Source organism: Hyla sarda, chromosome 5 (genome assembly GCF_029499605.1).
Source record: "Hyla sarda isolate aHylSar1 chromosome 5, aHylSar1.hap1, whole genome shotgun sequence".
Classification (NCBI taxonomy): Eukaryota; Metazoa; Chordata; class Amphibia; order Anura; family Hylidae; genus Hyla; species Hyla sarda.
Window position 1 is genome coordinate 292,944,020 of NC_079193.1, and position 23,047 is coordinate 292,967,066.

Consider the following 23,047-nt stretch of genomic DNA (forward strand, 5'->3'; position numbering starts at 1 on the left):
CCGTTGTCGGTCCCCATGGTTCCCATTTCCAGTTTTCGTGGAGTAAGCCATACTCTGATTTCTTGACAAATGAATTTTAGCAGTTCCTCCCCTGTGTGACTCCGTTCGCCAAGGCAAACCATGTGAAGAACAGTTTGACACCACCGTGCCCTACACACATGGTATGATGAAGGGCCACTGAGTTTTGTGGAGGCCGAGGACACAGTGGATGATGAGGAGGCGGAGTCGCACACTGTCACAGGACCAACTGACTGAGAGCAAGAGCGTGGAGGAGGAAGCGGTGTGACCTGTCCAAGTTGCTGTTGTGGCTGTGCTGGAACCACATTTACCCAGTGGGCCCTAAAAGACATGTATTTTCCCTGCCCGTAGTTACAGCTCCACACGTCGGCGCTGGCGTGCACTTTTGAACACACCGACAGGCTCAAGGACTGGCACACCTTCTCATGTACAAAATGATGCAGGGCTGGTACTGCCTTCTATGCAAATAAATGACGGCTTGGGACTCTCCACCTTGGCTCGGCACAAGCCATCAATTCTCTGAAAGGTGCAGAGTCCACCACTCGAAATGGGAGGGACTGCAGCACCAGCAACTTGGAAAGGAGGACATTTAGCTGCTGCGCAATTGGATGAGTGGACGCATACTGTTGTCTCTTGGACATGGCTTTGCCTATGGAATGTTGGCAGAATGGCTGACTACAAGTAGGAGGAGCAGAAGCATCTGGAATGACAGAAGGAGGGTATGACACACAGCTCCCTTCGCCTGAGGTGGTGGACCCTTGGCTGGCTGAAAAAGGGAGTGGCGTGCCACTGGGTGATGCAGAAGGCTGGACCACCACATCTGAGCCACGGTTGTCCCAGGATGATTTATGGCGGCGCATCATATGTTCATGCAGGGCCGTGGTGCCAACAGTGCTACCCTGTCCACGCTTCACCTTCTGCCGACATATCTTGCATGTGGCTGTGTTAACTTCCTCCGGATGCTTGAGGAAAAACTGCCAGACCGCCGAGTATCTGATTTTACCACCAACAGTGCGCGATAATTGACTGCTACTGCCGCCGTCTCCAGGAACCCCTGTTCCACTACCTCCCGGGAAGGTAGGCTGCCGCGAAGCAGGCAGCCTACCCCCGGCACGTTTGGCTCCAGAATTTCCACTTCTGCCACTATGCAGACTGCCAACCATGCTACCACCTTGCTGGCTCATCTGCTGCCTCACGGGCAACCTGAAACCCTCTTCTGCTGATGATGATGAAGCCCCCTCTGCACCCGGCTCCCAAGTGCGATCGGCTTCATCATCGAATTCTGTCTGCACATCACTGATGTCCTCCTCAGGTTCCTCAACAGTGTATGACTCAGGACCCTGAATGCTGTAAACACCACCTCCCACGTCACCCTCCTCATCAATAATTACCCACCTAGTGTAGGAAGCGGCAGATGTCTCCTCCACTTCTTGGCTGGGCAGTAGCCGCTGACTGTCGTCTAATATATCTTCCTCACTGACTGCTCCCGGGCCATGCCAACTGAGGGTTGTGTCTGAGGAACCCACCGACTGTTGACTGGGGGTATCAGATGTTACTTGTGATGAAGTGGATGACCGAGTCAACCAATCAACGACGACAGATGGGTTGACAGTAGAGACACGACCGGTAGCTGATACCGGGAGCTCAGGCCTCTCGCTACGACTCCTGCTGCCACTCACCCCTAGTCTGCTGCGACCTCTGCCTGATAAATTTAGGCCTCTGCCACTCCTCTGAGCACGTCCTGGCACTTCTCTGCCTGACATACTTAGTGCGTATACAAGGGGAGTAAAATACGCTTCCCGCTACACGCCTATCACTGTATGTGGGCTTGTTGCAGATATACAGGTTACAAAAAGCACACTACTTATTTGTAGGTATGTGGTATGCACATATGACAGAAAAAAAGGCTCTATGGTGCACTTGGAAAACATATTTTCGTTACACACTAGCCGGTATTCCCTGCCCTTTCACTGTGTGTAGGCTTGTTTCAGATTAACAGGTACAAAAAAAGCACACTACTTGGCCGTCTGTGCATGAGGGGAGTGGTATTTGCAACAGTTGAATGCACACTTTTTTCAAATATTTTTTTTTTCACCCCAAACCTAACCTCTCCCTGCCTATCCTCCTCTGTCTCACCTGCCAAACACCAGGATCGGGTGTTGTGATTTTTGAAACACCCGCCATTTGCTGTGATATGTCGGTTGCAATGACAGCGATGAGGAGAGGGCATCAGTGCCATTTCCCTCCTGCGGGTCAAGGGTGATTGGTGCTTAACTAACGTTTACACCATTCATCATGCAGGATCATAAACATTATATTTAAAGGGGTTCTCCGGTGCTTAGACATCTTATCCCCTTTGCAAAGGATAGGGGATAAGATGCCTGATCGCGGGAGTCCCGCAGCTGGGGACGCCCGTGATCATGCACGCGGCATCCCGTTTGTAATCAGACCCGCAGCGTGTTCGCTCCGGGTCTGATTATAGTCGACCGCAGGGCGGGCGGCGTGTGACGTCACGCCTCCGCCCCCTTGTGACATCACGCTCCGCCCTCAATGCAAGCCTACGGGAGGGGGCATGATAGCTGTCACGCCCCCTCCCGTCGGCTTGCATTCAGGGGTGGAGCGTGACGTCACACGGGGGCAGAGGCGTGACGCCAAACGCTGCCGGCCCTGCGGACGCCGGTAATCAGACCCGGAGCGTGTTCGCTCCGGGCACTGATTACAAACGGGGTGCCGCGTGCATGATCCCGGGGGTCCCCAGCTGCGGGACCCCCGCGATCAGGCATCTTATCCCCTATCCTTTGGATAGGGGATAAGATGTTTAAGCACCGGAGAACCCCTTTAAATAGTTCAGACAATTATGCATGCAGCGATACCAAATGTGCTTATTATTATAATTTTTTTTTATATTTGTAAAATTGGAAAATAAAGGTGATTTTATTTTTTATTCGGAGAGGGGTTATTATATATTTTTACAAACTTTTTTTTTCATTTTAACTCTGGAAGGACGCAGGGCAAACCTGTACGCCCTGCGCCCGCTCCCCTGCTATGATGCGCAGTCACAAGCTGACCTTGTGTCATAGCCTGGTGGTCCGGCAGCTATCAGCCGCCAGGACCTGTGTCTAATGCCGGACATCAAAGATCATGATGATGCCCAGTATTAACCCTTTAGACATAACGACCAAAGTTGATCGCCTCGTCTAAAATTAAAGAGGTACTCCGGTGAAAAACTTTTTTTTAAATCAACTGGTGCCAGAAAGTTAAACAGATTTGTAAATTACTTCTATTAAAAAATCTTAATCCTTCCTGTACTTATTAGCTGCTGAATACTACAGCGGAAATTCTTTTCTTTTTGAAACACAGAGCTGTCTGCTGACATTACGAGCACAGTGCTCTCTGCTGACATCTCTGTCCATTTTATGAACAGTACAGAACAGCATATGTTTGCTATGGGGATTTCCTTTTACGCTGGCAGTTCCTAAAATGGTCAGAGATGTGAGCAGAGAGCACTGTGCTCATGATGTCAGCAGACAGCTCTGAGTTTCAAACGGAAAAGAATTTCCACTGTAGTATTCAGCAGCTAATAAGTACAGGAAGGATTAAGATTTTTTAATAGAAATTATTTACAAATCTGTTTAACTTTCTGGCACCAGTTGATTTAAAAAAAAAAGTTTTTCACCGGAGTACCCCTTTAACCCCTTAAGGACCCATGACGTATATGTACGTCATGAGTCCCGGTCCTGAGATATAATGCGGGGTCACACGGCGGGCTCGGCGTCATAGTGAAGCCGGGACCCGCTGCTAATATTGCGCGGCACTGATCGGGGTGCCGCAAGCTGTTAACCCTTTAGCCATGCGGCTAAAAACTAAAGTGAAAGGGCCCGGCTAGCTAAGGGAGCTGTTCGGGATCGCCGCGGCATAATCGCGGCATCCCGAACAGCTGTAGCACAGGAGGAGGTCTTCTTACCTTCTCCTGCGCTGTCCGATCGCCGAAGATCCAGGCTTGAGCAATCAATCGCCGAAAACACTGATTGATGCATTCCTATGGAGATGCATCATTCAGTGTTAAAAATCAGTTAATGCAATGTTATAGCCCCCTATAGGAGCTATAATATTGCATAAGAAAAGTGTAAAAAAAATCATTAACCCTTTCAATTATCCCTTCCCCTAATAAAAGTTTGAATCACCCGACATTTCCAAGAATAAAAAAAAAACAGTGTAAATAAAAATAAACATATGTGGTATCGCAATAATAAAAATATACTGCTTTTTAAATCGCACGTTCAATGGCGTACGCGCAAAAAAATTCCAAAGTCCAAAATAGTGATCAAAAAGTCTCATCAGAACAAAAATGGTTCCGCTAAAAACTTCAGATCACGTTGCAAAAAATGAGCCCTCATAGCACCCTGAACCCAGAAAAATAAAAAAGTTATAGGGGTCAGAAGATGACCATTTTAAACGTATAAATTTTCCTGCATGTATTCATGATTTTTTCTGAAGTGATACAAAATCAAACCTATATAAGTAGGGTATCATTTTAACCGTATGGACCTACAGAATAAAGATAAGGTGTCATTTTTGCCGAAAAATGTACTGCGTAAAAACGGAAGCCCCCACAACTTACAAAATAGTGTTTTTTCATAAAAAAATGTTCCCGTTTCACCGTAGATTTTTGGGTAAAATGACTAATGTTATTACAAATTAGAATTAGTGATGCAAAAAATAAGCCATCATATAGAATTTTAGGTGAAAATTTTAACCCCTTAAGGACCAGGCCATTTTACATTTTAAGGACCAGAGCGTTTTTTGCAAATCTGACCACTGTCACTTTAAACATTAATAACTCTGCTTTTAGTTATCATTCTGATTCCGAGATTGTTTTTTCGTGACATATTCTACTTTAACTTAGTGGTAAAATTTTATGGTAACTTGCATCCTTTCTTGTTGAAAAATCCCCAAATTTGATGAAAAAAATGAAAATTTTGCATTTTTCTAACTTTGAAGCTCTCTGTTTGTAAGGAAAATGGATATTCAAAATAAATGTTTTTTTGGTTCACATATACAATATGTCTACTTTATGTTTGTATCATAAAATTTAGGAGTTTTTACTTTTGGAAGACACCAGAGGGCTTCAAAGTTCAGCAGCAATTTTAAAATTTTTCACAAAATTTTCAAACTCACTATTTTTCAGGGACCAGTTCAGTTTTGAAATGGATTTGAAGGGTCTTCATATTAGAAATACCCCATAAAAGACCCCATTATAAAAACTACACCCCCAAAGTATTCAAAATGACATTCAGTAAGTGTATTAACCCTTTAGGTGTTTCACAGGAATAGCAGCAAAGTGAAGGAGAAAATTCAAAATTCATTTTTTAAGCTCGCATGTTCTTGTAGACCCAATTTTTGAATTTTTGCAAGGGGTAAAAAGGAGAACATTTTTACTTGTATTTGAAACCCAATTTCTCTTGAGTAAGGACATACCTCATATGTCTATGTTAATTGTTCAGCAGGCCCAGCAGAGGGCTCAGAAGGGAAGAAGCGACAAATGGTTTTTGGGGGGCAAGTCACCTTTAGGAAGCCCCTATGGTGCCAGGACTGCAAAAAAAAACACATGGCATACCATTTTGGAAACTAGACCCCTCGGGGAACGTAACAAGGGGTAAAGTGAACCTTAATAACCCACAGGTGATTCACGACTTTTGCATATGTAAAAAAAAGAATTTTTTTTTTACCTAAAATGCTTGGTTTCCCAAAAATTTTACATTTTTAAAAAAGGTAATAGCAGAAAATACCCCCCAAAATTTGAAGCCCAATTTCTCCCGATTCAGAAAACACCCCATATGGGGGTGAAAAGTGCTCTGCCGGCGCACTACAGGTCTCAGAAGAGAAGGAGTCACATTTGGCTTTTTGAAAGCAAATTTTGCTCTGGGGGCATGCCGCATTTAGGAAGCCCCTATGGTGCCATAACAGCAAAAAAAAACACATGGCATACCATTTTGGAAACTAGACCCCTCGGGGAACGTAACAAGGGGTAATGTGAACCTTAATACCCTACAGGTGTTTCACGACTTTTGCATATGAAAAAAAATTTTTTTTTTTACCTAAAATGCTTGGTTTCCCAAAATTTTTTACATTTTTAAAAAAGCTAATAGCAGAAAATACCCCCCAAAATTTGAAGCCCAATTTCTCCTGATTCAGAAAACACCCCATATGGGGGTGAAAAGTGCTCTGCTGGTGCACTACAGGTCTCAGAAGGGAAGGAGTCACATTTGGCTTATTGAAAGCAAATTTTGCTCTGGGGGCATGCCGCATTTAGGAAGCCCCTATGGTGCCAGAACAGCAGAAAAAAACACATGGCATACCATTTTGGAAACTAGACCCCTCGGGGAACGTAACAAGGGGTAATGTGAACCTTAATACCCTACAGGTGTTTCACGACTTTTGCATATGTAAAAAAAAATTTTTTTTTTTACCTCAAATGCTTGGTTTCTCAAAATGTTTTCATTTTTAAAAAGGGTAATAGCAGAAAATACCCCCCAAAATTTGAAGCCCAATTTCTCCCGATTCAGAAAACACCCCATATGGGGGTGAAAAGTGCTCTGCTGGCGCACTACTGGTCTCAGAAGAGAAGGAGTCACATTTAGCTTTTTGAAAGCAAATTTTTCTCTGGGGGCATACCCCCCAAAATTTGTAACACAATTTCTCCCGAGTACGGCGATACCCCATATGTGGCCCTAAACCGTTGCCTTGAAATACGACAGGGCTCCAAAGTGAGAGCGCCATGCGTATTTGAGGCCTAAATTAGGGACTTGCATAGGGGTGGACATAGGGGTATTCTACGCCAGTGATTCCCAAAAAGGGTGCCTACAGCTGTTGTAAAACGCCCAGCATGCCTAGACAGTCAGTGGCTATCTGGCAATACTGGGAGTAGTTGTTTTGCAACAGCTGGAGGCTCCGTTTTGGAAACAGTGGCGTACCAGACGTTTTTCATTTTTATTGGGGAGGGGGGCTGTGTAGGGGTATGTGTATATGTAGTGTTTTTTACTTTTTATTTAATTTTTTGCTAGTGTAGTGTAGTGTTTTTAGGGTATAGTCGCACGGGCGGGGGTTCACAGTAGTTTCTCGCTGGCAGTTTGAGCTGCGGCAGAAAATTTGCCGCAGCTCAAACTTGCAGCCGGATACTTACAGTAAACCTCCGCCCATGTGAGTGTACCCTGTACATTCACATTGGGGGGGAGAAACATCCAGCTGTTGCAAAACTACAACTCCCAGCATGTACGGTCTATCAGTGCATGCTGGGAGTTGTAGTTTTGCAGCAGCTGGAGGCACACTGGTTGTGAAACACCGAGTTTGGTAACAAACTCAGTGTTTTGCAACCAGTGTGCCTTCAGCTGTTGCAAAAGCTACAACCCCCAGCATGTACGGACAGCGGAAGGGCATGCTGGGTCTTGTAGTTATGCAACAGCTGGAGGCATACTACTTTGGCTGGGGATGCTGGGGATTGTAGTTATGCAACAGCTGGAGACACACTGGTTTGCTACTTAACTCTGTGTGCCTTCAGCTGTTGCAAAACTACAACTCTCAGCAGTCACCGACAGCCAACGGGCATGCTGAGAGTTGTAGTTATGCAACCAGCCGATGCACCACTACAACTCCCAGCATGCACTTTAGCTGATTGTGCAAGCTGGGAGTTGTAGTTATACAACAGCTGAAGGTACACTTTTCCATAGAAAAAATGTACCTCCAGCTGTTGCAAAACTATAAGTCCCAGCATGCCCATAACGGAATGCTGGGAGTTGTGGTGGTCTGCCTCCTGCTGTTGCATAACTACAGCTCCCAGCATGCCCTTTTTGCATGCTGGGAGCTGTTGCTAAGCAACAGCAAGAGGCTGTCACTCACCTCCTGCTGCTGCTCCGGGACACAGGTCAGTCCCTCGCTGCCGCCGCTGCTCCTGGGGCCCCGATCCCAACATTCACGCCAGGGATTGGGGTCCCCAGCTCCCGGGGTCTTCTTCCTGCACCCGCTCATGTCCTCCGGAAGAGGGGCGGAGCGGGTTGCGGGAGTGACACCCGCAGCAGGCGCCCTGATTGGTCGGCCGGTAAACCGGCCGACGAATCAGGGCGATCGTGAGGTGGCACCACCCCTGCTGGCTATGGCTGTTCGGGGCTGTTCTCTGACGGCCCCGATCAGCCAGTAATTCCGGGTCACCGGGTCACTGGAGACCCGATTGACCTGGAATCGCCGCAGATCCCTGGACTGAATTGTCCAGCGATCTGCGGCCATTGCCGACATGGGGGGGCATAATGACCCCCCTGGGCGATATGCCGCGATGCCTGCTGAATGATTTCAGCAGGCATCGGGCACCGGCTCCCCTCCGGCTAGCGGCGTGGGGCCGGGAATGGACAGGACGTACTCCTACGTCCTCGGTCCTTAAGGACTCGGAAACGGGGGCGTAGGAGTACGTCCATTGTCCTTAAGGGGTTAAAGAGGTAGGATTTTTTAAAGATAAGGAGGAAAAATTGAAAATGAAAAAACGGAAAAAGCCTGGGTCCCTAAAGGGGTATTCCAGGCAAAACCTTTTTTTATACATATCAACTGGCTCCAGAAAGTTAAACAGATTTGTAAATTACTTCTATTAAAAAATCTTAATCCTTCCAATAGTTATTAGCTTCTGAAGTTTTCTGTCTAAATGATCAATGATGATGTCACGTCCCGGGAGCTGTGCATGATGGGAGAATATCCCCATAGGAACTGCACAGCTCCCGGGACGTGAGTCATCAGAGAGCAGTTAGACAGAAAACAATAACTCAACTTCAGAAGCTAATAACTATTGGAAGGATTAAGATTTTTTAATAGAAGTAATTTACAAATCTGTTTAACTTTCCGGAGCCAGTTGATATATAAAAAAAAGTTTTGACCTGGAATACCCCTTTAAGGGGTTAAAAGAAAAAATCATCTCGGCAGCTCACTCAGGCTGTTCGGGACCGCTGCGATTAAATCGCAAAAAATGAACCCTCATATAGCCCCGAATGCGGAAAAATAAAAAAAGTTATAGGGGTCAGAAGGTGGCAATTTTAAACATACTAATTTTGGTGCATTTAGTCACAATTTTTTTTTAAGTAATATAATAAAATAAAATATATAAATTGTGTATCCTTGTAATTGTATGAATTTACAGAATAAATATAAGGTGTCATATTTTTTTTACCGAAAAGTGCACTGCATAGAAATGGAAGTTGCAAAAAAATTACAAAATGGCGTGTCTTATTTTTCAATTTTGTCCCACAGATCATTTTATTTTTGTTTTGCCATAGATTTTGTGGTGAAATTACTGATTTCATTAGAAAGTTAAATTGGTAGAGCATAAAACAAGCATATAGGTCTGTAGGTGGAAAACTTAAAGCGTTATGATTTTTAAAAAGTGAGGAGGAAAAAAATTAAGTGTGAAAATGGAAAAACTGAGTCATTAAGGGTATAAAAGACCACATAGTGGACTTTTACATGCAATCATTAAATTGCATTCACTGTTCAATGCTATACTTTTCATAGCTTCTCCCCCAATAAAAATTAAAATCCCCCTTTTCCCATTTTACAAAAAAGTAAAAAATAAATAAAATAAAAAAACATATTTGGAATCATAGCATGCGTAAATGTCCGAAATATTAAAATATAGTGTTAATAATCCCATATGGATTACGGATACGTAGATTAAAAGTGATCAAAAAGTCACATTTAAACGCAAAAGTGGTACCAATAAAAACTACAGGTCACCTCGCAAATAAATGGGCCAGGGCAATATTAAACATACCTATTAAAAAAAAAAAAAAGAGGCTTTTTTTTTTTCTTTTTTACCCCTTGGGGATGGAGCTCATTTTGACCCTAAGGATAGGAGCATTTTTTGCAAATCTGACCTCTGTCACTTTAAGCATTAATAACTCTGGGATGCTTTTACTTATGAATTTGATTACGAGATTTTCGTGACATATTCTACTTTAAGAATACTTAAAATGTGTAAACCAATTAATCTCGAGTAAGGAAATACATCATATGTGGATGTAAAGTGATTTGCGAGCGCACTACAGGGCTCAGATGGGAAGGAGCGACAATGGGCTTTTGGAGAGCAAATTTTGCTGAAATAGTTTGGGGGGGGGCATGTCGCATTTAGGAAGCTCCCATGGTGCCAGTACAGCAAAAAAATAAATAAAATAAACCAACATGGAACACTATTTGGAAAACTACACCCTTCAAGGAACATAACAAGGGGTACAGTGAGCCTTAACACCCCAGAGGTGTTTGATGAGTTGTCATTTAAGTGGGATGTGAAAAGAGAAAAGAAAAAAAATTCACAAAAATTCTGGTGTTACCCCAAATTTTTCATTTTAAAAAAGGGTAATAGGAGTAAAAGCCCCCCAAAATTTGTAACCCCATTTCTTTTGAGTATAGAAATACCCCATATGTGGGTATAAAGTGCTCTGCGAGTGCACTACAGGACTCAGAAGAGAAGGAGCGCCATTAAGCTTTTGGAGAGAGAATTTGGTTGGAATGGAAGTCGAGGGCCATGTGCGTTCACAAAGCCCCAGTGCTGCCAAAACAGTGGACCCCCCCTACAGGAGACCCCATTTCGGAAACTACACCCCTCACAAAATTTAATAAGTAGTGATGTCGCGAACATAAGATTTTCCATTCGCGAAAGGCAAACGTGAATTTTCGCAAATGTTCGCGAACATGCAAACCGGGCGAAAAGTTGTTTCAAAGGGACTAACACCTGGACTGTGGCGTGCCGGAGGGGGATCCATGGCAAAACTCCCCTGGAAAATTACATAGTTGATGCAGAGTCTGGTTTTAATCCATAAAGGGCATAAATCACCTAACATTCCTAAATAATTTGGAATAACGTGCTTAAGGTATGTTAAGTAGTACTATTCCTATCAGTTTAATCCCTTTTACGTCTCCTATTAGGGGACGTTTATATGGCATTGATTTTAGGAACCAGGAGATGGGAAAAGATGCTTGGTCGGTCCTCCTACTTCAAATTTGGGGCACTACGCGTGCAATCTAATGTGCCACCACATAGGAGTGGTGTGTTAAATTGTTCTATTCTTATCAGTTTAATACCTGTTACGTCCCCTATCAGGGGACGTGTAAATGGCTTTGGCCTTATACTGTACAGAGAGTGATTGATTATGACTTGTTGCACATTCAGGTATCATGGGGGCAGCGCACTCAGGTATCATTGGGGCAGCGCACTCAGGTATCATTGGGACAGCGCACTCAGCCTGTGAGTCCAGGCTGGGTCTGTTAGCGATAGTCTTAGTCTCTGGTGTTGGTGTTACAGGTATCACAGGTGTACCGCACTCAGCCTGGGAATCAGACACAATCCCAACACATTCACCTGCCTTAGTAGTTAACCCTTTATTCTCTGGCTCTGCACATACAGCATTACTCGTCTTTATCTGCCCCTTTTAATCCACATTTAATGTAATATCAGTACATAGTGCAGGCAATCCCTCAGCGACAACAGCTGCAGGCCCCCCGGATGTGTCCACCCCTATCCTCACAGCATTGCCTTGTAAGACAATATTCCTCACAGATTCATAGTCAATGTCTTTATTACTTATCACCTCTCGTCTCCGGGACACTTGTCTCCTGGTTTCCCTCCTTGTTTGAGGGGCCACACTGCTGAGCTCTGCAATGTCGGCATTCTGGTAGTGGCAACAGCATACGTTGATTGGCGTGCTGTCTGCCTGACCCCGGGTGCCGATGCATGCTGTCTGACTGTGCCACTAGCTCCTTGCGACGACCTCCCCCTGCTTCCAACTCGTCTGCTCCTCCTCTCTGTCTCCCCATCTGAACTTTCCCCCTGATCTTCTTCTCTTCTAGCGGGCACCCACGTGGCATCCACGGACGCATCGTCATCATCAACCGCTTCACTTGTATCTGACAACTCAAGAAAGGAAGCAGCAGCGGGTACAACAACATCATCATCATCATCATCACACCGTATGTCCATGTGTGTAATGCTGCCTGACTGAGACATATCCCTGTTAACTACATCCTCTGGCAATAATGGTTGTGCATCACTCATGTCTTCAAACTGATGTGTAAATAACTCCTCTGACGGATCAAGTAAAGCGGCTGTGTTGCTAGTGTTGGTGGTGGCGGCAGGCGGGCAAGTGGTAACTTGAGAGGTGCCCGAAGCTAAGCTAGAAGAGGAGGATGGTGCATCAAGGTTCCGAGCGGAAGCTGTAGAAGATTGGGTGTCCTGTGTTAGCCAGTCAACTATGTCCTCAGAACTTTGCGAGTTCAGGGTACGTGGCCTCTGTACACTGTCCATTATTCTAGGGCCAAAGAGAATCACAGCACCACGACCACAACGGCCCCTGCGGGGTGGCCTGCCTCTGCCTGTCATTTTTTTTCCAATTAGTGGTACGATGCGTGCAAGCTACTGTGGCACTGTGCACCGGCAGCAGTTGGCAGAGTAGACGCTGTAGGCCTGACACACACACTTCCAGACAACTAACTGCTATTAAATCTATTACCGTCAAAATTGTATATTTTTTTAAATGTACACTACTGTTACACCAGATATGAATTGCACTAGTGTGACACTGAGCCCTGGCAGGCCCAAAAACTCCCAAGTTTGAAGTAAACTGACTGATATTATTTCACAGTCAAAAAAGTTTTTTTTTGTTAAATGCACACTACTGTTACACCAAATATGACTTGCACTGGTGTGACACTGAGCCCTGCAGGCCCAAAAACTCCCAAGTGTTTTGTAAAATGATTGATTTTATTTCACAGCCAAAAAAGTTTTTTTTTTTTTTTCAAATGTACACTACTGTTACATCATATATGAGTAGCACTGGTGTAACACTGTGCCCTTGCAGGCCCTGAAATGCACTTGTGTGATGGTAACTGACTGTTATTATTTCAAAGTCAAAAAAGTGTTTGTTTTTTTAAATGTACACTACTGTTACACCATATATGAGTAGCACTGGTGTAACACTGTCCCCTTTTAGGCCCTGAAACGCATTTGTGTGATGGAAACTGACTGTTATTATTTCACAGTCAAAAAAGTGATTTTGTTTAATATGTACACTACTGTTACACCATATATGAGTAGCATTGGTGTAACACAGTGTCCTTGCAGGCCCTGAAACGCACTTGTGTGATGGAAACTGACTGCTATTATTTCACAGTCAAAAAAGTGTTTTTGGGAAAAAAAATGCAGACTGATGTTTGAGCCCTAAAAAGGGCTTTTTTGGGTGCTGTCCTTACAGCAGAGATCAGATGAGTCCTTCAGGACTTTCGTGGACACTGAATACTGTAGTTGCTTGAAATAAAAAAGTTTTCCACTGGAGTACCCCTTTTAACCAGTGGTTCCCAACCAGGGTGCCTCCAGCTGTTGCAAAACACACGGGTGAAAGAAACTGACTGCTATATTACTGCTATATTGCAAGCTATTGTGACAGCAGATATGAGTGGTGCCACTGGGAGAGTGGACACAATATACCCTGTGAGCCTGCCAATGCCAGGCAGGCAAATGCCATTAGAGTACACAGGGGAAAACAAAAAAAAAATGCAGACTGATGTTTGAGCCCTAAAAAGGGCTTTTTTGGGTGCTGTCCTTACAGCAGAGATCAGATGAGTCCTTCAGGACTTTCGTGGACACTGAATACTGTAGTTGCTTGAAATAAAAAAGTTTTCCACTGGAGTACCCCTTTTAACCAGTGGTTCCCAACCAGGGTGCCTCCAGCTGTTGCAAAACACACGGGTGAAAGAAACTGACTGCTATATTACTGCTATATTGCAAGCTATTGTGACAGCAGATATGAGTGGTGCCACTGGGAGAGTGGACACAATATACCCTGTGAGCCTGCCAATGCCAGGCAGGCAAATGCCATTAGAGTACACAGGGGAAAACAAAAAAAAAATGCAGACTGATGTTTGAGCCCTAAAAAGGGCTTTTTTGGGTGCTGTCCTTACAGCAGAAATCAGATTAGTGCTTCAGGAGTGTAGTGGACCCTGAATAAACCACCTAACTATCGCTTTCCCTATTAAATCAGGAGCTGGTTCACTAGCCCTCCTCTCTCTAACCATGTAGCTTCAGAATGAAGGGTCTGCTGCTGATTGGCTGTAATGTGTCTGCTGGCTGTGACACACAGGGTCAAAGTTTCTTGCAATGATGACGAATAGGGGGCGGATCAAACATCTCATATGTTCGCAAGGCGCAGCGAACGAGAAAAAGCAATGTTCACAGGGAACCGTTCGCCTGCAAACAATTCGCAACATCTCTAGTAATAAGGGATGCAGTGAGTATTTACATCCCACTGGCGTTTGACAGATCTTTGGAACAGTGGGCTGTGCAAATGGAAAATTAAATTTTTCATTTTTGTAGACCACTGTTCCAAAAATCTGCCAGACAGCTGTGGGGTGTAAATGATCACTGCACCCCATGTTACATTCCGTGAGGGGTGTAGTTTGTAGTCAAATGTGGGGTTCACTGTTCTGGCAGCATGGGGGCTTTGTAAATGCAGGTGGCCTTCAATTCCAGACAAATTCTCTTAAAAAAAAACAACAACAATTTTGCTCCTTCTTAGAGCCATACTTAGAAGAAATGGAGTTACAACTTTTTGGGGAATTTTTCTTCTAGTACCACTTGTGAAAATGAAAAATTTGAGGTAACACCAGCATTTTTGTGAAAAAAATTTAATTTTTCATTTTCGCTTCCAACTTTGACTTGTCAATCACCTGTAGGGTGTAAGTGCTCACTGTAAACCTTATTACATTCTTTTAGGGGTGTAGTTTCCCAAATGGGGTCACATGAGGGTATTTTTTTTTTTTGCGTTTATGTCAGTACCGCTGTAACAATCAGCCACCCCTGTGCAAATCTCCAATTTAGGCCTCAAATGTACATGGTATGCTCTCACTCCTGAGCCCTGTTGTGTGCCCATAGAGCATTTTGTGTTCATATATGGGGTATTTCCGTACTCAGCAGAAATTGTGTTAAGAATTTTGTCTTTTTCTCCTTTTACCTCTTGTGAGAATGAAAAGTAAGGGGCAAAACCAGTATGTTAGTGTAAAAAAAAAAAAAAAAAAAAAAAAAAAAAATGTACACTTAAATGCTAGTGTAGACCCCAACTCTATTATAAAGTCTATAATTTTTATTGGGGGTGGGGGGTCACTGTGTAACGATGTGTATATGTAGTGTTTTACTCTTTATTTAGTGTACTGTAGTGTTTTTAGGGTACATTCACACCGGACAGAGGTTCACTGCGAGTTTTGCCGAATCTCAAACTTGCAGCCGCGAACTCACTGTAAACCCCCACCCGTGTGAATATCCTCTGGGGGGGGGGGGGGCGCAAACCTCCAGCCATTGCAAAACTAGTGTTTTCCACTAGTGGGCCTTCATCTGTTGCAAAACTACATCCCCAAGCATGCCCTGACAGCTGGAGGGCATGCTGGGAGTTGTAGTTATGCAACAGCTGGAGGGGTACAGTTTGGAGACCACTGTGTAGTGGTCTCCAAACTGTGGACCTCCAGATGTGGCAAAACTACAACTTCCAGCATGCCCAGACTGTCTCAGACTGAGGGGTCAGATGTTGCCGAACTACAACTCCAAGCATGCCTGACTGTCTGGGCATGCTGGGAATTGTAGCTTTGCAACATCTGGAGGGCCACAGTTTGGCGATCACTGTATAGTGGTCTCCAGACTGTGGCCCTCCAAATGCTGCAAAACTACAACTCTCAGCATGCCCAGACTGTCCAGGCGTGCTGGGAGTTGCAGTTAGGCAACATCTGGAGGGTCAGATGTTGCCGATCTATAACTCACAGCATGCCATACTGTCTGGCATCCCGTTCCGATCACCACCCGGCGAGCAGCGATGATTGGAAATACGTAGGGCGTACAGGTACGCCCTCCATCCTTAAGTACCTGGACGCAAGGGCGTACCTGTACGCCCTCCGTTCCCAACAGGTTAAACCTGTAAAGTAGTAATAGTAAAGAATGTAATCATGGGAAATGTTTTAATCGTGTTGACCCACAGAATAATAGGAACATATCAGTATTACTGTAAAATGGGCTGCTTAAAAATTTCACCCTTCAAAATTTGCTAAATTGGGGTTTTCTTTTCAATTTCCCAAAATAATATTTTCTTGGTTCCGCTGTAAATTTTTTTGTAAAATGAAAGGTGTCATTACAAAATAAAAATGGTCACCCAAAAAACAAGCCATCATATGGCTGTAGAAGGAAATTTAAATAGTTATGGCTTTAGGAAGGCATGGACAAAAAAAAAAAAAAAAAAATCAAGCTGGCTGTGCCCTTAAAGGGTACCCTCTCATCAAATAAACTTTTGATATATTTTAGATTAATGAATGTTGAATAACTTTCCAATAGGATGTTAATGAAAAATATGCTTCTTTCTATTGTATTTTTCCCGATCAGTCCTGTCAGCAAGCATTTCTGACTCATGCTGGAGTCCTAAACACTCAGAGCTGCCAGCCTGCTTTGTTCACAGCCAAACAGGCTGTGAACAAAGCAGGCTGGCAGCTCTGAGTGTTCTCCTTTGTGAACAAAGCAGACTGGCAGCTCGTAGTGTTTAGGACTCCAGCATGAGTCTGAAATGCTTGCTGCCAGGACTGGTAGGGAGACCCCTAGTGGTCATTTCTTCAAAGTGGAAAATTAAATAGAAAGAAGCATATTTTTTAATAACATACAATTGTAAAGTTATTCTGCATACATTAATCTATAATATATCAAAAGTTTTTTTGATGAGAGGTACCCTTTAATGACAAAATAAGGTATGTCCTTAAGGTCAAAGTTAGGGGCAAAGCCAGACAGTTATTATTTCCTGACTGATTGATAAATCTGGGTCAAACACATGGGAAGTAAGTTGGACTGTCTACTGTATTACTGTATTTTTTCATACTTCCCGGTAACCACTAGGTGGGGCCTCCAGCTTATCCCTTCCATACACTGCCTGTACTCTCCTCCCAATCCTGTGGCTCCGCCCCTCTCACAGGTGCTGCAGCTCTCCTGTTACCATGACAACAATGTCTTGTGCATTGATCACTGGTGTCAGTTGTTGCAGCAGTTATTTAAAGGGGATGGCAGGGTCTGTATCAGTGACCACAATCTATAATGACCTGAACACCATATAACCTGACACAGCCCCATGGCTCAATGCAGTCAGCTAAATAATACAAGTAGAGCAAGGCTTTGGTATGGTCACTGTAGGAAATTCACGGTCATACTATTTTGTTAGTGTCTCCTACCAGGACATGTAAAGGCCACAAAGTTTCAGGTTGCTATAAACTCTTCCTCTTATAAAGGACACACACACAGGTACCCTCTACTAAGCCCCCTAAACACTCCAGAGCCTGGAGTATGTTATCTATGTATATATTCTTTGTATAGTTGTATATCTTCTTTGTATAGCCAGTCACATACTGTATCAAATCATATTTTAACCCAAGTTGTAGTACTCACCAATATCCACTAGTTGTGCTCTTTTCCTTTCCATAGGCTCCTCCTGCTCCTGAAGCTCCGTGCCCTACAGCAATTGGTTGCTTCCTCTCTGCTGCTCTCTAGCGTTGTGGACTGATGTTGACATACTTGTTAGGTAACCATGGCAACCTTTATTGCATCACAGTAATGTGTCTCTAATACAGTACAGTGGTCCCTCAAGTTACAATATTAATTGGTTCCAGGACGACCATTGTATGTTGAAACCATTGTATGTTGAGACCAGAACTCTATGGAAACCTGGTAATTGGTTCTAAAGGCACCAAAATGTCATCTAAAAATAGAGAATTAAAGAAAAATAAGTAGATAACTAATACAGATAAAGCAAATCCTTACATATAAAAGTAAGAAATATCTGCTGGGAGCTGTAAATCACTGTCTATGTCAGTGTTTCCCAAGCAGGGAGCCTCCAGCTGTTGCAAAACTACAACTCCCGGCATGCCCGGACAGCCAAAGGCTGTCCGGGCATGCTGGGAGTTGTAGTTTTGCAACAGCTGGGGCTCCCTGCTTCGGAAACACTGGTCTATGCATAGGACAGGGGCTTATTCCGGGTCCTTTACAGTAAACGAAATGTCCTAAAAAAGTAACATGGAGTCGCCCTCACCTGGTGTCCAAAGGAGCAGGTAACCCTGGTACAGATAAAGTGTACAGAACATGGAATACCTCCCTATACTGTAGGAGGTGCTACCAGACATCAGTCAGTGCATACACTTCAGTAATACAGGTAAAGTGTACAGAACATGTTGTACCTCCCTGTACTGTAGGGAGTGCTATCAGACATCAGTCAGTGCATACTCTTCAGTAATACAGGGGCTTTACCATTAAATTGCCCATTCTGATTGGCCAGATCTTCCAGCCATTGACACGTTTCAAAGATCTGGACGGTCCGTAACATTGTATGTTGAGTCTGGTTTCAACTTACAATGGTCCAGAAAAGACCATTGTATGTTGAAACTATTGTATGTTGAGGCCATTGTAAGTTGAGGGATCACTGTATCTGTAGTCAATGTTACATCAATGGGATCACATGACTGCAATTGACCAATAAAAAGAAAGCAATGACTTTTCATATATTAACTGACCCAGATTAATAAACCTGCCCGAGGACAAAAATTGTCTGGTTTTCCCATAGCAACCAATCACAGCTCAGCTTTTATTTTGATACATGATCTGTGATTTGTTGCTGTTGTAAAAGCAGTTTCTGTACTAAGGCAGATTAGTAAATCTGGACCATTGTAAGAAAACAGTAATAATACTGCTATAACCCTTAGGCCTCCTTCACATTTAGGTTTATAGCACTTAATTTACTTTTACTTATATGTTACATACTTGTCTTGTATTTTTATTGTCTGTGGGTTGAGGGTTGTATTATCATACATTTTTGGGAAAGTTATTATAGTGCATTAACCCCTTAAGGACCAAGCCCATTTTAACCGTAAGGACTAGGCCAATGTTATTTTAGCATTTTCGTTTTTTCCTCCTCGCCTTCTAAAATCCATAACTCTTTTATATTTCCATCTGCAGACCCATATAAGGGCTTGTTTTTTGCATGACCAATTGTACTTTGTAATGAAACCTCTTATTTTACCCTAAAATGTACATCAAACCCAAGAAAAAAAAAAATTAGGGAGCAAATTTAAAGGAAAACCACAATTTTGCACATTTTGGAGGGGTTTGTTTACACACTGTAAACATGACAAGTGTTCTTTATTCTGTGGGTCAATATGAATAAAATGATACCCATGGTATATTTTTGTACCGCTTAAAAAAAAAAAACTTTTTGTACAAAAACAGTGATCTAAAATCGCCCTATTTTGACCATATATAGGGTGGTATGAGGGCTCATTTTTTTTGCACCATCATCTGTACTTTTTATCGATACCACATTTGTATATATAAAACTTTTAGATCATTCTTTATAAATTTTTTTCAATAAAATGTTACTAAAAAGCTGAATTTTTTGGCCTTTTTTTTTTATTTTTTACGTTTACGCCATTCACCATTACGCCATTCACATTATATTTTGATACTTCGGACATTTACGCATGCGGTGAAATCAAATATGTTTATGAAAAAATGTTATGCTTTTTGTGGGTAAAATGGGAAAAAAATGAAATTTTTCATTTTTATTGGGGGAGGGGATTTTTCACTTTTTTTTACTTTTTATTTTTAAATTTTCAACTTTTATTTTACACTTATTTTGTCCCCATATTGTTCAGTGCTATGCATAGGACATAGCACTCATCAGTATTATCGGTGATCTTCTGCTCTGGTCTGCTCGATCTCAGACCAGAGCAGAAGACCCCGAGAGACGGCTGGAGCCAGGTGAGGGGACCTCCGACCGCCATGCTGGATGATCAGATCCCCGCGGCAGATCTGTATTGATCACGGCATCTGAGGGGTTAATGGCGGACATCCGCGCGATCGCGGATGTCGGCCATTACTGGCGGGTCCCCGGCTGCTGCTAGCAGCTGGAACCTGCCGTGTATGACGCGAGCACCGTTCCGATGCTCGCGGTCATACACAAGACGTAAATGTACGTCCTGGTGCGTGAAGTACCGCCAAACCAGGACGTACATTTACGTCCGTGATCGTTAAGGGGTTAAAGGAAATGGTCATCCTGTTTACCCCCATCAAACCCAATACACTAGGATATAGTGTGGGTGAAAAGGATACCGGTGAGCGGTCACTGACTACAATACGTACCTTTGGTCCGGAGATATGTCCCTCTGAAGATCAGCTTCTATTTTCGGTGAATTGCACACTGGAGGCAGGCCCGTCGGCTAAATTTGAATATTAATTGTCGCTGGTCACGTAAATGCTCAGTATGCGCCAGTGCTCACATGACCTGTGACATTGAATAATCAAATTGAGCTGGCAGGCCTGCCTCCAGCGCATAATTAATAATTCTGACGTGTGAACATAGCCCACGACTCCACCCCCTCATGATGTCACACCGCTCCCCCTCAATGCAAGCCTATGGGAGGTGGTGTAATGGCCACCACGCCCCTCCCATAGACTTGCATTGAGTGGGGGGGAGTGACATCACAAGTGGGCGGCAGCGTGACATCACGATACTCCGGCACTGTGGTCGTATGGCTTCAGACACGGAGCCTCCAGAGCTGCATGCAGCTGAAATAGGTAGGTGCTGTAAGAGATTGCGGGGGGGTCCCCAGCGGCTACTACTTAAAATGCCAATTTCTCCTCCAAAAACGTTTTCGTATTAGGTACTTTTCTCTATGGTTTAACAGTCCAAGAAAAGTAAAATTTAGAGAAAAAATTTAAGAGGGCATGAAGAAAGGACTCCCAAAGGATAAATACTTCTACAGCCATCAAACACAGTTTCCATATTGCCGTGGCTGAAATTTATATATTTCTCACCAATGAATAACTGTTCTAATAAACCATGTTTAAGCATCAGACAGGAAATCGTTGCCTGGAGCAATTAATGTCGAGTGCCGGTCATAGTCTCTTCTACAGTTTACGGTTTGTTTATGCAAATAAACTCATAGAAAGGAAATATAACAAATAAAACAAAATCACTGCAATAGAAATATATTTCCACTTCCTTTCACTAGGCTGTATAATCTGTTATGCCATATGGACAATGACTTGTTGATTATTGTTGTTGATTGATTTGTACTAATTATTGCTGTATAATAATGATTTAACCCCTTAAGGACCACGGGCGTATGGGTACACCCTTGGCCACTGGTACTTAAGGACCAAGGGCGTACCTGTACGGCCGTGGGAATTCAGGTCTCCGCCGCGTGCTGGGCGGGGACCGGACGGGGATGCCTGCTGAAATCGTTCAGCAGGCATCCCGTGTATATGCCCAGGGGGGTCCTGAGACACCCCCCCCCCCTCCCCCCGTGAATTCACACTGGCAATATGCGGCAACTCCGGTCATACAGGTCACGCGTGATCCGATGACCCGGAAATACATGGTGATCGGTGGTGTAGAATACACCCCCAATCACCTTCTGTGTCTATGGGGAGGTGGCGATTTCGTCACCCCCCAGGAGCGCTGCTATTGGCCAGATGATCGTGCGACCAATAGCAGCCGGCAGGGGAAGGGTTAATGTCTACGTCTCGCAACCCTGCTAGCCCAGTTCAGTCAGCGGGCAGAGCTGTGAGAAGGAGCCAGAGACCCCCCCCCCTCTGCCGTGATCTGAGCCCCTCAGGGCTGAAGGACTGTCCATTGGTCAGGGTGAGTTTGTCTGTGAGGGAAAGGTAGGAGGTAAAAAAAAAGAGTAAAAAATTACCCCCTCGATGCCCTAATATGTCCTCAAGGGTCTGCCGCAGATTTTTCAGCATGGCCGGGGCCCTATTAGGGGTTCAGGGCGCTGCATTTGGCCCCCCGCCCCCTTTCTTTTTTTGGCCGCAGCATTTTTTTCCCCCATATAATGGTGTGTGATTTATAATGACACACCATTATATATAAAAGCTACACCAAGCACACACACTACATACTCCCCCCCCCCCCCCCCCCCCACCGTCCGGCGGAGGTGGCATACGCTTCAATTGCCTCAGACTCCAAATCTGCCAGTGAGGATGAGGAAGATCCTACTTTTCTGTGTTCTTCCTCGTCCTCCTCATCATCTACCACTGATGATGAATCCCCTGTATGCAGCTTAGACGCTGCCAGGCGAGGCCACGCACATCCCATGAAAGTGACCCAGTGGCTGTCACTAGTACGAGCGTCCATACCAGAGGACACATACGGGGGAGTGGCTACCTCCATGTTGGCCTTGCACCCCACCCACCTCTATCAGGTGTGTATATAAGGTGTCTTGGATGTTCCAGATCCTGCCATGCTTACTGAACTGTTCACACAGAGGCATATTCACAGTGTAGGGTCCGTCCCAATGAGGCCACCTTATCGCGGTGGGACGGTCCAAGCTATTTGACCGCCGGCAGAGACAAAAGTGCGTCACTATCTCATAGTTTCACATTTGCATCTATTACACCATAGCTGTATAGCTCTCCATGTTTTATCTGCATGTTCATGTTTCACCTATATCCTTCTGCTGGCAGTGTGCTGCTGCATTCTTCTGTTGCTATATATATATATATATATATATATATATATATATATATATGTGTGTATATATATAGTTTTTTCAAGAAAACAGCACCTGAATGCATTGAAGAGTGCAGGCAAGTGTAGGAATCCTGGTCACAAATCCACAGCAAATTTTATAAAGAAAAAATAAAAAGTGGGTTTTATTCCAACATGTGTAGAGTTACAGGCAATGTTTCTGCTGCTCACCCAGACATTGGGGGAGATTTATCAAAATCTGTCCTGTGGAAAAGTTGCCTAGTTGCCCATAGCAGCCAATCAGCACGCTGCTTTTATTTGACAAAGGCCCTTTTAAAAATGAAAGAAGCGATCTGATTGGCTGCTGTGGGCAACTAGGCAACTTTTCCACAGGACAGATTTTGATAAATCTCCCCCAATGTCTGGGTGAGCAGCAGAAACATTGCCTGTAACTCTACACATGTTGG

General features: G+C 44.0%; 1 protein-coding gene across 3 annotated transcripts in view; it reads left to right on the forward strand.

The window, feature by feature from the left end:
• Positions 1 to 17,113: 17,113 nt before the first annotated feature.
• FAM110B (family with sequence similarity 110 member B) overlaps positions 17,114 to 23,047 on the forward strand; it is a 282,271-nt gene continuing 276,337 nt past the window's right edge. The window contains exons 1-2 of one of the 3 annotated variants that reach the window (XM_056521982.1): positions 17,114 to 17,129; positions 17,540 to 17,636. The gene's annotated coding sequence lies outside the window, so the exon portion shown is untranslated. Of the gene's footprint in view, positions 17,130 to 17,152; positions 17,319 to 17,539; positions 17,637 to 23,047 lie in introns of those variants that run through there. The other 2 variants (XM_056521980.1, XM_056521981.1) reach the window with 2 other exon arrangements.